This window comes from Leopardus geoffroyi, chromosome A2, assembly GCF_018350155.1.
Source record: "Leopardus geoffroyi isolate Oge1 chromosome A2, O.geoffroyi_Oge1_pat1.0, whole genome shotgun sequence".
Taxonomy (NCBI): Eukaryota; Metazoa; Chordata; class Mammalia; order Carnivora; family Felidae; genus Leopardus; species Leopardus geoffroyi.
In genome coordinates this window covers 128,953,834-128,968,705 of record NC_059331.1, presented here as the reverse complement: position 1 = coordinate 128,968,705, position 14,872 = coordinate 128,953,834, and positions in this window count along the sequence as shown.

Genomic DNA, 14,872 nt, shown 5'->3' with positions numbered 1-14,872 from the left:
ACAGTTAACAATTCTGTATTGTATACTTGAAATTTGCTGAGAGTAGATTTTAAATGTTCTCACCACACATATGCACACTCGGCAAGTATGTGAGATGATTTAAACGTTAATTAGCTTGATTGCTGCAGTCATTTATCAATGTATACATATGTCAAAATGTCCTGTTGTACACCTTAAATATATATACTTCTAATTTGTCAATTATACCTCAATTAAGCTGGAGGGGAGCAAGAAAAGAGAGTAAGACATTGCAAAAAAATTTATTATCTGGTTTTTAAAATAAGTATTTCCAAAGTACTGATTCTCATCTTGAAAGTTTATGCTGAGGTACATGTTTCTTTTATCTTTAATGTCGTTGTTTCTTTGTGGATGAATTATGTCTGTGAAGCTGATTCTACTTAACTGAGTTGTTCACACACCATAATGAAAGAAAGGGATGCCAGTATACTAGAATTAAAAAGCTTGGCTTTGAATGTTCATGACAAAACAAAAGCAACAAGAAAGCAACATCAGCAGAACATACAAAAGCAGCAAAAGAGAATTGCCAATCATGCCACAACCTTAAGAAACTTTACTCATTGAAAATAAAATGAAAATTCATCCTTCGTGCTTACAGAAAAGAACAGTGCTCAAATTTGGTCCCCCATTGGAACGAATGCTTTCTTGACAGGATAACAAATGAAAATTGGATCAGGGACACATTTTCAATGAAAAAGACACACTGCCAGATGGCTTCTTGGCAAAGGAAAGGAAAGAGTTGATTAAACTGTCATGTGATGACTTCAAATTCAGCAAAGTGCAGTTTAGCAACTTTTCGTTGAGAAGGATAAAGGAGGACATTCAGGTACTGGGCTTGGTTTTGACATTATTAAGGCTTAAGATTACTTTGTGGTTTCATTGGTTTTCTGCCATTGCTTTCAATAAGGGAAAATACAAAATTAATCTCAACCAAGAACAAAATTTCTGCTGAACAGAACTTGAGTTTCTCCAGAGCTAATTCTTTGAAACCTTGGTGCCAAACTCACTCCTCATAAAGCATGTTTTACTTTTCAAGAAAAACATCATGTGCATGTTCATTTACAGACACTGCTATCTCAAGGTGAATTAGAATTTTGTATCTCTTACCAAATAAAAAGAGGATACTATAAAAAGTGTTCCAAAATACAGAAATGGCCCCTAAGTACTTGTTATCCTGTTCATGTAGAGGAGAAAAAAAAAACTTGTTTCTCTGCTTCTCTGGGTTCTTGGCTGAGACCCCCTGCAACTAAAGACAGATTAACAAGAGAATAACAAACAGAAGTTTAATAACATGTATACCTCCCTTATACATGGGAGATACCCAGAAAAACAAAGCAACTCTTAAAAATGGTCCAAGTCACCTCCTTAAATACCATTTCCAGATAAAGATAAAAGATGTTGGGGTGGGGGGCTAGGTACATAAAGTTACCAGGAAAGGCACAGTAAATGAGGTTATGGTTGTGATGTAGATTTAAGTCCATGCCTTCTCCAAGGATGAGAGTTCCTAGAGATGTAGTCATCATCCTGTTCCTAGTACAGAAAGTTAGACACACAAATGGAGATTTCCCTTATAAATGTAAATGTGTCTTACAAAAGGGTAACTTCCACTCTGGGTTTTTAGAGCTTTTCCTATGTCTGTAGCATTTCGAAAATAATTAGCCACATGTAATCCTTATGCCAAAATGTATATTTGGGGCTGGAAAATGCTGCCCTTCACGTGTCAATTATCTTTCTCCTTTCTTCTATTATTTATTCATTTATTTTTTTTAATGTTTATTTTTTTATTTTGAGAGAGAGAGAGAGAACAAGTGTGGGAAGAGAGGGAGAGAGAGAGAGAGAGAGAGACAAAGGGAAAGGGAGAGGGAGAGAGAGAGAGAATCCCACGCAGACTCCACACTCACTGTGGAGACCGATGTGGGGCTCGATCCCATGAACCAGTGAGATCATGAGCCGAAATCAAGATTGGACGCTTAGCACTTAACCACCTGAGCCAGAGATTACTAGTTTGCTTTTCTAACAGTACTGGCCCCCATCAGCAGGAGTTGTCAGTTAGATAGTTTCTAGCCCACCTGGCTTGAGAGGGCCAACAACAATGCATGCACTTGCATTCTGTGCTTGGTGCAAGAGTGGGCACAGAACTCAAGCAGAGTGGTTAGCATCAACTTCAGAACTAGAAAGGATGTGAGGAGAAAGTGTTTCTCCTCCTGAAGCTCCTGGACACTAAAAACATGCTAGACAATTGCTGCCACATAGTGAAAGCCTGCATGAGAATAAAAGAAAACACAGAAAGCAGAAACAAAAATGAGAGGAAAAAAAGGAGAGATATACTTTTGACGGCATTGTTTCCATGCCAGGCTCCTGCTTTGCTTAAAAGCACCTCTGATCTTATAATTTTCAATTATAAGCCACTAATATTTTTTCTTTAATTATTGGGATTCTGGGGGCGCCTGGGTGGCGCAGTCGGTTAAGCGTCCGACTTCAGCCAGGTCACGATCTCGCGATCCGTGAGTTCGAGCCCCGCGTCAGGCTCTGGGCTGATGGCTCAGAGCCTGGAGCCTGTTTCCGATTCTGTGTCTCCCTCTCTCTCTGGCCCTCCCCCGTTCATGCTCTGTCTCTCTCTGTCCTAAAAATAAATAAAACGTTGAAAAAAAAATTAATTATTGGGATTCTGTCTTTAAAAAAATAAAAGACTCTTTTAACTAATACACCAAGAATCTGTATTTGAGGGGCACCTGGGTGGCTCATGCGGTTAAGGGTCTGACTCTTGATCTCAGCTCAGGTCATAATCTCACAGTTCATAAGTTCAAGCCCCACATTGGGATTCCATTTGGGATCCCTGCTTGGGATTCTGTCTCTCCTTCTCTCACCCCCTCCGCTGCCTGTGCTCTCTCTCTTTCTCAAAGTAAATAAATAAACTTAACCAAACCAAAACAAAACAAAACAGAATCTGTGTTTGGGAAGTGGATCACCTATATATAAAAGAAAAGATATTTACATTAAACTAAGTAAAGAGCATCCCAGAACAATTTCTTTAAAGGAGTAATACCCACCGAGTCTGCAGCATCCCAGATCTTTGACTTTTGAGGTAAGACACTATATCCTACACAAATCTTTATCTCGCCATAGTGTAGGACTCATAATACTTTTTGAATCTAATTGAATACTCGATTCCTTGCCTGTAAAATATTATATATAAATGCATCAAAGAACACAGTCTATACCTATTAAACTCACAAGTAAATTATTTCTTATCTTGCTGCAGTTTATTTTTGTCTTAAGTGGTTTTGTTTGGTCTTATGTTCTTGTCTTACTCCATAATAGCTGACACTGAAAAAATAGCTATTCAATTAGAGAGTGTCCACAAACTTAAATTCTTCTATTTATATTCTTATAGAGAAAATTCCATAAAAACACAAATGAGCACTTTCCTTCATGATTGTGATAATTCATGTGCTTTTACTTAGCATCTTTGCACTGCTTAAAGCACTTTTATGTGTATTATTTCACTTGTCCTCTCTACCTCCTTTTCAAGGAACCTACTGCTCTGTGAATAACATAATGGACAAAACAGCACCTGGTCACAGAGTGACCAACAAACACCAATCAAATAAAAAATGCCCTCACTGTAGTTTTGGTATTCCCCAGAAGTAACAGCAATACATATTTTACTGAAGTTTGCATAGCTGAGATGGAGAGAACACTAACATCATATGACACTGAAATTTTCAATTAAGAAAACCCAACTAGACATCTTTTCAATTTTCAAATTTCTGTTTTGAAGCCAGTCTGTTCTCCCTTTACATGGCTAACTTCCCCTAACTCTTGTCTCATCCTGTCACTTCTCTCTCACACATAAACAGAGAAACTTGACTCTATCCCCACCCCTACATTCTTCACCTCACTCATCAAAAGGATCCCAAAGTCTTGAAACATCCTTCTGAAAGCTTAATATGCACACATACCACCTGGAAAACTTGTTAAAATATTGATTATGATTTAGGGGGTTTGGGGGGGAACCTGTCTGGGATTTTGCATTCCTAATATCCCAGATGACATAAATATTGTAAATCTGAGTGTGATTCTTTGAGTAGCCAGGCTAGAGAATTAAGGATGATGTTAATTAACAAAACCTGTTTTCTCCCTTTCTACCATCAGTTTGTGCCTGTTTTTATGAGGCACAATTTGCTCCTCTATAAAATGGAAATATGTATGCTCATCTTAAAAATTTTTTTTCAACGTTTATTTATTTTTTGGGGGGGACAGAGAGAGACAGAGCATGAACGGGGGAGGGGCAGAGAGAGAGGGAGACACAGAATCGGAAACAGGCTCCAGGCTCTAAGCCATCAGCCCAGAGCCTGACGCAGGGCTCGAACTCACGGACCGCGAGATGGTGACCTGGCTGAAGTCGGACGCTTAACCGACTGCGCCACCCAGGCGCCCCTGTATGCTCATCTTATATACAGTAATTGTGAAGTTTAAATGGCTTTAGTGCTGAAAGTGCTTTGGAAACTGTAAGAAATGGAAGATGTAAGGTGTTATGGTATTTGAATTCTATGTATGTATCTATGCCATTATTTACTAAATATTATAGAGATTCTACTAGTGCAAGTTCCTGCATTAGGTAATGAAATTACATCAATGAACTCTCAAGGCAGTCTCTCTTGTTATAAAATTTAGAATCTGGTAGGAAAGCAAAATGTTAGGATATTACAAATTGAATAAATTAATTACAAATGGTGATCTTGTGTAATAAGTAAAGGTGTATGACAGTACTTGACAGTGACCGCTGATCTAGTGACATGTGCCTGATTATGGACATTTCAGCAATAACTAACAAAGAGAAAAATAGGGAGTAACTGTGCAGAGGAAACTAAACAGGCAAACACTATGCAACAAAAATCACATGGCTTGTTCATGGAACGATTTTTTATATTCAGCCCTTTGTGACTTTTGTTTCTTTCACGTTTATCAATATGTTGTATTTTGTAACTGACTGAGTGATTTTTATTTTATTTTATTTTTAGGGAAGAGAAACTGAAGTTCTTTTAATCAAAACTACAGAATGGCTCCCAAATCTTAATTCATAAGATCAGTTTATTGACTGCACAAGGACCTGCTCTCCCAGATCTCTTTCAATGACAAACTCACTTAGTTGTGATAATAACTCACTGTATTAGGTGAGTCTCTGAAGCGCCCTTTTTGTGATCATCATTCTGAGTTTCAAGTTCAAAGTTCTTTTTTTTTTTTTTAACGTTTATTTATTTATTTATTTTTTTGTGTGACAGAGAGAGACAGAGCATGAACGGGGGAGGGGCAGAGAGAGAAGGAGACACAGAATCGTAAACAGGCTCCAGGCTCTGAGCCATCAGCCCAGAGCCTGACGCGGGGCTCGAACTCACGGACCGCGAGATCGTGACCTGGCTGAAGTCCGACGCTTAACCGACTGCGCCACCCAGGCGCCCCAAGTTCAAAGTTCTTAAAAGTTTATTTTAGGAATAGCGGAAGGGAATGTGAAAAGTTCGAAAGAAATAAGATTTCCTGGGAGTTATTCATATGAAAAATAAAAGAGAGAGAGAGTATAAATAAAAGAGAGAGGGAGCTTTCAGGCCAAAATAGCCCTGGGAGACTGTGAAAGTAGATGGAAGAAGAATTTTTTTTAGGAAGAGCAGCTCTGAGGAAGACTGCCAGCCTGGTGGAGAGGGATGATACAAATATTGCTCCTGTAATGGGCAGAAATGGTGAGTCCTTACAACATCACTGTTTCATCATTGCTGGGGGCTGTGAGGAGGTGCAAGATAGCAAAGACAGATCCAGAAGGCATCTTCAGCTACAGGTTGTTACCTAAGGGATCTCCTTGGGGAAGATTCTCTCTTGAAAAGAGATCTCATTGGCAATGTCTCACTGTCTACCACAATCTCTTTTACCTCTTTTCTCTATTGTATTTTTCCTCACCAACTTTATGACTTTGGCTACATTTTATTAGTGCCAAATTTTGTCTCTTTATTTACTACAATTTTTTTTCCTTAGAGTTATCATTTGGCTTCTTACTCTATGAATGATGTTTTCTTTTTTTTCCCTCAAACATTTTGTTTTCATTTGACGCCTCTGTGCTTCTAGTCTTGCTTAAGAAAAATCTCAAGTTGCTCCCCATGTACTGAATTTTCTAATATTATTATTTACAAATTATTAAAATTTAAATCTTAGATTTACTGAAATTTATTATTTTATGATGTAATTAATAATTGGTAGACAATGATTTCCCTTTGTTTCTTCCATATGGATAGCCAGTTATACCACTACCAAGTAAAAACTATTAAACTACCTTTTCCACATCATTTTAAACAACACATTGTCATATATTTCTCCATATTTATTTAGACTCTTTTATGAACTTTTACTTATAGACCTAATTATGTCTATTCTAGATTTATACTGTATTAATCATAGTAACCTTATAGTAAATTGTAAATAATTATATCAGTTTCTACTCAATGCTCATTTTTAAAAAAGTATATGACAGAATGAAAAGACTGGAAAATCCTCCCCCTCCCTCCCCCCCCAAAAAAAACCTATAAAATTGGGCAAAATATGCAAAAAATAGCCCTGGAAACTACTAAAGACAAACAATAAGTGAAAGAGTCTTATTCATCAAAAGTTGCCAGAATATTGGATAAGATACATGGGAGTCAGTGGCTTTTTTGCCTGGCCCTGTTTTCATACCCATCCCCAGCTTGGTTAGTGTGGTGTTGACCATGAAAAGTAGGGGCTTCACTGCCTGCGAAGTGCTGTCATAACCTGCAGCCAAGGCAAAAGCACGAGCTGAGAGGCATATCAGCAAAGTAGCAAACTCAATAAAAATGAATGGGGAAAGCTTTCAGTTCTGCCATCCTTGGATTACAGTCTCATTTGGGGCTATCAACAGACCTACCATATATTTTACAAGGAAACTAAAGGAATGCAAGAGCATTGGAAGAGTAAGACAAACTGCATTCATCCCTGGCTGACTGGCAGCCTGCATGTACATGCAGGGGTGATCCAAGAGGACACAGAGGCAAGCAAATGTCAAAGGAGACTTGAAGCTGTCTGAACTTTACATGCTCCCTAAATAAACACAGATCTATCTGCAGAGGGTGGAAATCATATAGGCTCCCAGTGTTTGCACACAACCTGTAACCCATCACTGGCTGATCACTGGGGTATGTGGATGCAGGAGCCTCAGGAAATCAGGCTAAAAAACCAGAGAAAAAAATAAACAAAAAAAAAAAACAAAAACTGAGCAGAGACATCAGCTACTACAGAATCCACAGTAGGTACAATATATTATCTAACATGCCAGTTTTCAACCATAGACTATGAAACATAACAGAGAAACAGAACATGTGACCTACACTCAAGAAACAAAGCAGTTAATGGGGCATCTGGGTGGCTTAGTCCATTAAGCGTCTGACTCTTGATTTCAGTTCAGGTCATGATCTCATGGTTAGGTAGTTCACGCCCCACATCAGATTCTGTGTTGACAGTGCAGAGCTTGCTTGGGATTCTCTCTCTCCTTCTCTCTCTGCGCACCCCCCCCCCCCGCCCACCACTCTCTCTCGTAAAATAAAGAAAGAAAGAAAAGAAAAAAAGGAAACAAAGCAGTCCATAAAAACTATCCCTGAGTGGGTACAGATGTTGACAATAACAAAGACCTTAAAGCAAGCAGAAATTACAAACATATTCATGAATTAAAATAAGCCATGTTTAAAGATTACAGAAATACATGTGGTCAATAAACAATATATAGGGAGTCTCAATAAGGAAACAGAAACTATTTAAAAGGAACCAAATGGATATTCTAAAGTTGAAAAGTACTATAACCAAAATAAAAATAGGCTGGCCCAACAGCATATTTTAGATGGCAGAAGAAAGAATCATCACATTCAAAGATGGATCAATTTCATTTATCCCATCTGAAGACAGAAAGGAAAAAGAGTTCAAAAAATCAGTGGAATAACATGAAACATACCAACTTACATGTAATAGGAGTACCAGAAGTAAAGGAGAGAAAACTATTTTAACAATAGTGGCCTAAAACTTCAAAAATTTAATGACAAACATTACACAGCCAACAAGCTCAAAACATTTCACACAGGACGAAGATATATCTACATATGGACATATCAAACTGCAAAAAAGGCAAAGACTAAAAGTTGTGAAAGAAGCAAGAGAAAAATGACTAATCTTGCACAAGGAAACAATAGTATGATTAATGGGTAACTTCTCATCAGAAACAATGAAATCCAGGAAAGCTATGAGATGCCTTCTTAAAGCGCTGAAAGAAAAATTAAAAAACCGTCAATCCAGAATGTATACCTAAAAAACTACCATCAAAAAAGAAAAACAATAGAACACTCACAAATCAACAAAGATTAAGTAAATTTATTGCTAACAGATATGCTTTAAAATATACTAAAAGAAGTGTTTCATTTTTAAAGTACATGACATCAGACAGTAACTCAAATCTACAAAAAAAAAAAATTAAAGAGCAATATAAATGATGAAAATGTGTATAAATATAAATGACTACAAATATATTTTCTCTCTTCCCTTAAATAGTTAAATACAATATTATTGAAAAAGCCAGTAAGCATCAAAATTGGCAAAGATGAAGTTAAGCTTTCACTTTTTGCAGATGACATGATATTATACATGGAAAATCTGATAGACTCCACCAGAAGTCTGCTAGAACTGATACATGAACTCAGCAAAGTTGCAGGATACAAAATCAATATACAGAAATAAGTTGCATTCTTATACACTAATAATAAAACAACAGAAAGACAAATAAAGAAACTGATCCCATTCACAATTGCACCATGAAGCATAAAATACCTAGGAATAAATCTAACCAAAGATGTAAAAGATCTGTATGCTGAAAACTATAGAAAGCTTATGAAGGAAATTGAAGAAGATATAAAGAAATGGAAAAACATTCCCTGCTCATGGATTGGAAGAATAAATATTGTCAAAATGTCAATACTACCCAAAGCTATCTACACATTCAATGCAATTCCAATCAAATTGCACTAGCATTCTTCTCGAAACTAGAGCAAGCAATCCTAAAATTCATATGGAACCACAAAAGGCCCCAAATAGCCAAAGTAATTTTGAAGAAGACCAAAGCAGGAGGCATCACAATCCCAGACTTTAGCCTCTACTACAAGGCTGTAATCATCAAGACAGCATGGTATTGGCACAAAAACAGACACATAGACCAATGGAATAGAATAGAAACCCCAGAACTAGACCCACAAACGTATGGCCAACTAAGCTATGACAAAGCAGGAAAGAATATCCAATGGAAAAAAGACAGTCTGTTTAACAAATGGTGCTGGGAGAACTGGACAGCAACATGCAGAAGGTTGAAACTAGACCACTTTCTCATACCATTCACAAAAATAAAACTCAAAATGGATAAAGGACCTGAATGTGAGACAGGAAACCATCAAAACCCTAGAGGAGAAAGCAGGAAAAGACCTCTCTGACCTCAGCCATAGCAATCTCTTACTCGACACATCCCCAAAGGCAAGGGAATTAAAAGCAAAAATGAACTACTGGGACCTTATGACGATAAAAAGCTTCTGCACAGCAAAGGAAACAACCAACAAAACTAAAAGGCAACCAATGGAATGGGAAAAGATATTTGCAAATGACATATCGGACAAAGGGCTAGTATCCAAAATCTATAAAGAGCTCACCAAACTCCACACCCGAAAAACAAATAATCCAGTGAAGAAATGGGCAGAAAACATGAATAGACACTTCTCTAAAGAAGACATCTGGATGGACAACAGGCACTTGAAAAGATGCTCAATGTCGCTCCTCATCAGGGAAATACAAATCAAAACCACACTCAGATATCACCTCACGCCAGTCAGAGTGGCCAAAATGAACAAATCAGGAGACTATAGATGCTGGAGAGGATGTGGAGAAACGGGAACCCTTTTGCACTGTTGGTGGGAATGCAAATTGATGCAGCCACTCTGGAAAACAGTGTGGAGGTTCCTCAGAAAATTAAAAATAGACCTACCCTATGACCCAGCAATAGCACTGCTAGGAATTTACCCAAGAGATACAGGAGTACAGATGCATAGGGTCACTTGTACCCCAATGTTCATAGCAGCACTCTCAACAATAGCCAAATTATGGAAAGAGCCTAAATGTCCATCAACTGATGAATGGATAAAGAAATTGTGGTTAATATACACAATGGAGTACTACGTGGCAATGAGAAAGAATGAAATATGCCCTTTGTAGCAATGTGGATGGAACAATGTGTGATGCTAAGTGAAATAAGCCATACAGAGAAAGACAGATACCATATGGTTTCACTCTTATGTGGATCCTGAGAAACTTAACAGAAACCCATGGGGGAGGGGAAGGAAAAAAAAAAAAAAGAGGTTAGAGTGGAAGAGAGCCAAAGCATAAGAGACTCTTAAAAACTGAGAACAAACTGAGGGTTCATGGGGGGTGGGAGGGAGGGGAGGGTGGGTGATGGGTATTGAGCAGGGCACCTTTTGGGATGAGCACTGGGTGTTGTATGGAAACCAATTTGACAATAAACTTCATATATTGAAAAAAAGAAAAAAAGAAAAAGCCAGTAAGTGTAAAACTATATTTTTGAATTTATTACATGCATAAATGAAATATACAAGAAAATAATAGTACCAAAGAAGGAATAAAAATGTAACCATACTGGCGGAAAGTTGCTATTGATGTCCAGAATTAACTAAGTATTAACCTGATATTGATTACAATAACTTAAGATTCATATTCTAATTCTAGCATAATCACTAAGAAAATAAATAGAAAAAGAAAAATGTTGAAAACAACAGAGGAATTAAAATGGTACGATAAAAATTTGCAATAATCACAAAACAAGCTAGGAAAGAAAAAAAACAAAAAAGACACGTATATAAAACAAATAGCAAAATGGCAGAGGTTAATGCAATCATGTCAGTAATATCAATGGATATTGATATTGTGGATATCCATTGTGGATAGATGAAATGTGGATAGATGAAAACTCTAATCAAAAGATAGAGATTGTTACACTGAACCAAGGATGATATTCAATTATAGCCTATCTACAGATCCACATTATAGATTCATAAATACAGATAGATTGATATCAAAAGGATGGGGAAAAGTTGCATCGTGCAAAAGGTAACTACAAAAGAGTTGTAATAAACATATTAACAGCAGACAGAACATACTATAAAACAAAAGATATTGCTAGAGACAAAGAGGGACATTTCATGATGACCAAAAGATTAATATATCAGGAAAATATAAAGCCATTAACATGTATGAACCTAATAACTGAGCCACAATGGACAATGGAGCAACTCTAAGCAAAATGAAAGAATAAGTAGGCAACTTAAAAATCATAGGTACAGATTGTCAATACCTCTCTATAAAAAATAGATTGTTTTTAAAGTTAGGTAGAAAAGTACTAAGATTATACATGCTCTGACCAACACTAACAGCTTAGTTGATCTAACTCATATTTATAGGCTATTCTACCATACAAGAAAAGAATATACATTCCGTTCATGCATGCATGAATTTTCAGAAAAAATCTTAGGCTAGACCAGAAATCAAAAGTCAATAATTTTAAAGGATCAAAGTATTTAAAAATTTTGAATTAGAAGGAAGAGCAAAAGGTTGGGAAACTCCCAAATACTTACAATAAATAGCACATGCCATCGAAGAAGAAACTATAAAGGAAATAAAAAAATATTTTTATTGAATGAAAATAAAAAACACAACATGTGAAAATTTATGAGTGTAGATATTCAGTTCTTGGAGGGAAATACATAGTTTTAAATGCTTATTCTGGGAAAGAAGAAAGGTCTTAAATGAATAATCTAATGTTCACTTTAAAAAAATAGAAAAAAATTCAGTGGAAGAAAAAAGATAATTAAAAATCATGCAGAAAAAAAAGAGGAATGAAACTTGAACAGAAATAAATGGAAACAGAAATGCTCTCACAGAAACAGTAGAATAGAAGCTCAGATACCTCTCATGCATACATACCTCTACCTTTCTACCATGGAACTGTCAAGACACCTCAACAAAACTCACTGTTTCCTCGTCTTTAGCCTTCCTGTTACTTTATGTCTACTGGTTACATGAGAATTCTTACATTTTATTTGCCTTAGGTTCAAACACCAAATATTAAAGCTAGAGTTAAAAAAAATACTTTTTATTGTTGTTGACAATGTCACACAAGTTTCATGAATTTAAGTGATTCTTGAATTTAGATGAAAGACATACATTCATAAATTACTACAAACAGGTAAATAGTATACCTTTCACCTTCCTATAACAAGGACATTCTTAGAAATGATTACTAATTTTTGCAGACTTAACTTTTCTGCTGTTCCTGTTGGGCGTGAGCACTGTCTTTGAACCCATCTTATGAGACAGCCTTATCATCAATAGGTTGCAATTATTTATTTTCACATCTTTTTTTCCTTCTGACTTAGGAATTAATTTTATTTGAATTTCTGTCTCCTCTCCTAGCCTGCGAATTTCACAAAGGTAGAAAATGTATTTATGCATTTCTTGTACCCCAGAGCCTAGTAAATAGCCTGTGTGAAGTAGGTGCTCGATCAATATTTTTCAATAAAATTGAAGCCCACAAAAGACATTTTTCCTTTCTCCATAAAAATAAAGCTGGTAATTTTACAGACATATTTTCAAAATGTCTTATTTTTTATGATTGTGACAGTTGCTGCATATGTCCTAGATTTTTTTTTTTTATAGAGGAAGAAATAGCTAACTGCTCTTATCATATAAAGTATTTTGCCATAAAATTTGAAAATAGATTGATTCTCTTACATTCTCAGGGCTCGCTCCAGGCATGGGAGCACATATTTTTAAATAAAATACAATTAGTGATTTTCATAAAGGCAGAAACCATTGACTTTATTTTATTCTCCTGTGTGAGCTGATGCTTGGTGACAGTTCCAATCCTCTGTGGACTTGTCTAACAATTCTGACGAGGCAACTCTATATTGGAACAGGGTAGGAATATAATTGTGCTCTTGTTAAAACATGCTGTAATGTCAGGCACACTGAATTTTAATTCCCATGGCGGGTCCAGATAATCAGGAAATTCTCCCAACTGCAGGAGGATTTTGAAATAGCATGTGACATTTTTACAGCTGGCCATAATTTCATGCTTTGCCACCTTTGATCAAAGTGTCACCTTAAATGAAGGCAAGAAGACAGAAAGTGCTACTGTGAAACCCACAATGTACCCAATCCACATGAATCTAAAGGTAAAACCCACATGCAGTAATAATTCTCTCCCTAAAACTCACATGCTGAGGGAAACCAATTAAGTTAGAAAACTCCTGTAGCTAACAATATATTTTAAATTATCTCTAGTATTATTTTATTATTTAAACCTATCACAAGTAACTTCAAAGTATGGAAATGGCAAAGGAGGCATCAAGCTAATGGGAAAATACAAATTATTTATATACTGAATTGCTCACAGGAGGCATAAGAAAATAGAGCTTCCTTGATAAATAATATATAAGTAAGCATTCTCTAAACTACAAGTGTTACCTGACAAGCCAACACACGAGAATCAAGCAGTATGTACTAACTCCTTCCTGTACAAAAGTAGTTTTCACTGGGAAATCATCAAGGGTTAGTTTAGAATGCTGAAATATTTAGGAGAGCCAAGAGTATTGAAGATATTGTACTACTTGGTGTTGGGGAAGGAAGTCATCTGCTCTCAAACCTCCTAGGTTCGGTACCATAAATTCTGCTGTGACATGTTAAAATATTTGCAAACTGTCTTAGTCTGTTTGGGCTGCTATAAAAAAATACCAGACTAGGGAGCTTATAAACAACAGAGATTTATTTCCCACAGTTCTAGAAGCTGGAGGTCTGAGACCAGCGGGCCAGCTAGCATGGTTGGATAAAAGCTCTCTTCCAGCTGGAAGGCTTCTTGCATCCTCACATGATGGAAGGGGCTAGGGCGCTGTGTGAAGTCTCTTTTATAAAAATACATCCCAATTATGAGGGCTCCACCCTTATGACCCATGTACCTCACAAAGACCCCATCTGTTAATACCATCATATTGGGCATCAGGATTTTAACATATGACTTTCAGGAGGACACAAATGTTGACTATAGCACAACCTAATAACTTGTATTGTAAGTTTTAAAACTTCTTATTTTCCCACTGCCTCAACATCTCCCCAAATATACTGTGAGCACCCCATCTAGGTGACCAGGTGCACCCAGTATGATGAGGTGGCCCCTGCCACAAGTTCTCCTTCTTATGTTCCCCTCTCTGTGACCTAGTGTCATTCAAGTGATATCCCCTCATGCTTTTTGCTTGTGTCCTCCACACTGACCCCAATTTTCCCATGGGTCCTTGTGCTCTCTCTCTGCTCCCCACCTGCCTGTTTGACCGTGCTCCCTTGGCACTCCCCTCATGGGCCCCTCATGACTCTGTTACTCTAGAACCTGTGAGTATATTAAACTTTGTTTTCTTATACCCCTCTTTTGTCACCTTTTGTGGATGCATCTGATTGACCATCTCCTGAAAGAATACAAAACAGGGGCGCCTGGGTGGCTCAGTCAGTTAAGTGTCTGACTCTTGATTTCAGCTCAAGTCATGATCTCATGGTCATGGGATCGAGCCTGCAGAGGGCTGAGCACTGGAGCGAGCGCAGAGCCTGCTTGGGATTCTCTCTCTCTCTCTCTCTCTCTCTCTGCCCCTCCCCCACTTGTTATCTCTCACTTTCTCTCAAAATAAATACATTTAAAAAATATAAAACAATGATA